Raw genomic sequence first — 872 nt, 5'->3', positions numbered from 1 at the left:
CAGGAAAGCAATTTGCCGGCGCGAAGCCTCGGGAAGCCCCGGCCCTGCGATGCCGCTCTCCGCTGCGCTGCCCCGCGGCGGCCGGGCCCGCTGCGCTGCCCCGCGCCCCGCGTTGCGCCGCCCGGGCCCCTCGGAACCAGCGCCGCCCGAGCCGCTGCTCCCGGCGCTCAGAGCATGCCGCACACGTGGGGCAGCTGGCCACGCAAAATCTGCCCCTCTTTACCCCTCCCCAACCCAGGTTTATTCAGAATTAAAGTTGCTCCCCCCTCTTTATTTATTTTTCCCCCTCTGTCCCCTGTCTCTAGCGGTAAATAAAGCTCATTTTCTTGTCTTTGTAGAAAGTTGCTGCCGTACTGGAATAGAACCCGGGCTTACCTAGTTTGGCAGGGTATGCAAAGTAGGATTGGCTGGATCAATTAGAGAATTATCTATTTATGAAATGTCTAGCTGCAATGGAAAGAGCTGGTACAATTATGAACTGTTGTCTTGACAACTGGGAAGGACTGATTGGATCATTTTATCAGTAGGGTTGCTGATTTCAAAAGCAAACTGCCAAAAATAGTAAGGGACTTGGGCTTCAAAAAATGGATTTTTTTTTTCTTCTCTGTCTTAGCTAGTAGGGAAAAATGTAAAGGGGGTGGGGAGAGGGAAAAGGGTCTCACCAGGAAAGGTCCGTGATGCAGATTTATTGGCAAAAAGCCAGAGTTGCTATTGTAAATTTCTTCGCCGGTTTCAATGTCAACCCAAGCTCGTATTTGAACCCGGAATCAGGGCAAAAGCATTATCACTCTGTCACTTTGTTGCCAGAAGTGGATTTTTTTTTTTTTTTTGCTAATATTTTACTGTTACATCTGACAGGATTTCACATTTTC

General features: G+C 49.4%; 1 long non-coding RNA gene across 1 annotated transcript in view; it reads right to left on the bottom strand.

Annotated features, from left to right (window-relative positions):
- The window catches only part of LOC132328120 (uncharacterized), a 15,365-nt gene extending 14,867 nt beyond the window's left edge, over positions 1-498 (bottom strand). The window contains exon 1 of the long non-coding RNA XR_009486696.1: positions 376-498. This is a non-coding gene — a long non-coding RNA (uncharacterized LOC132328120). The remainder of the gene's footprint in view (positions 1-375) is intronic.
- Between the last annotated feature and the right edge of the window lie 374 nt (positions 499-872).

Source organism: Haemorhous mexicanus, chromosome 5 (genome assembly GCF_027477595.1).
Source record: "Haemorhous mexicanus isolate bHaeMex1 chromosome 5, bHaeMex1.pri, whole genome shotgun sequence".
In the NCBI taxonomy this organism is placed as follows: Eukaryota; Metazoa; Chordata; class Aves; order Passeriformes; family Fringillidae; genus Haemorhous; species Haemorhous mexicanus.
Note: the sequence above shows the minus strand (reverse complement) of the source record. Positions and strands in the feature narration are given on the sequence as shown.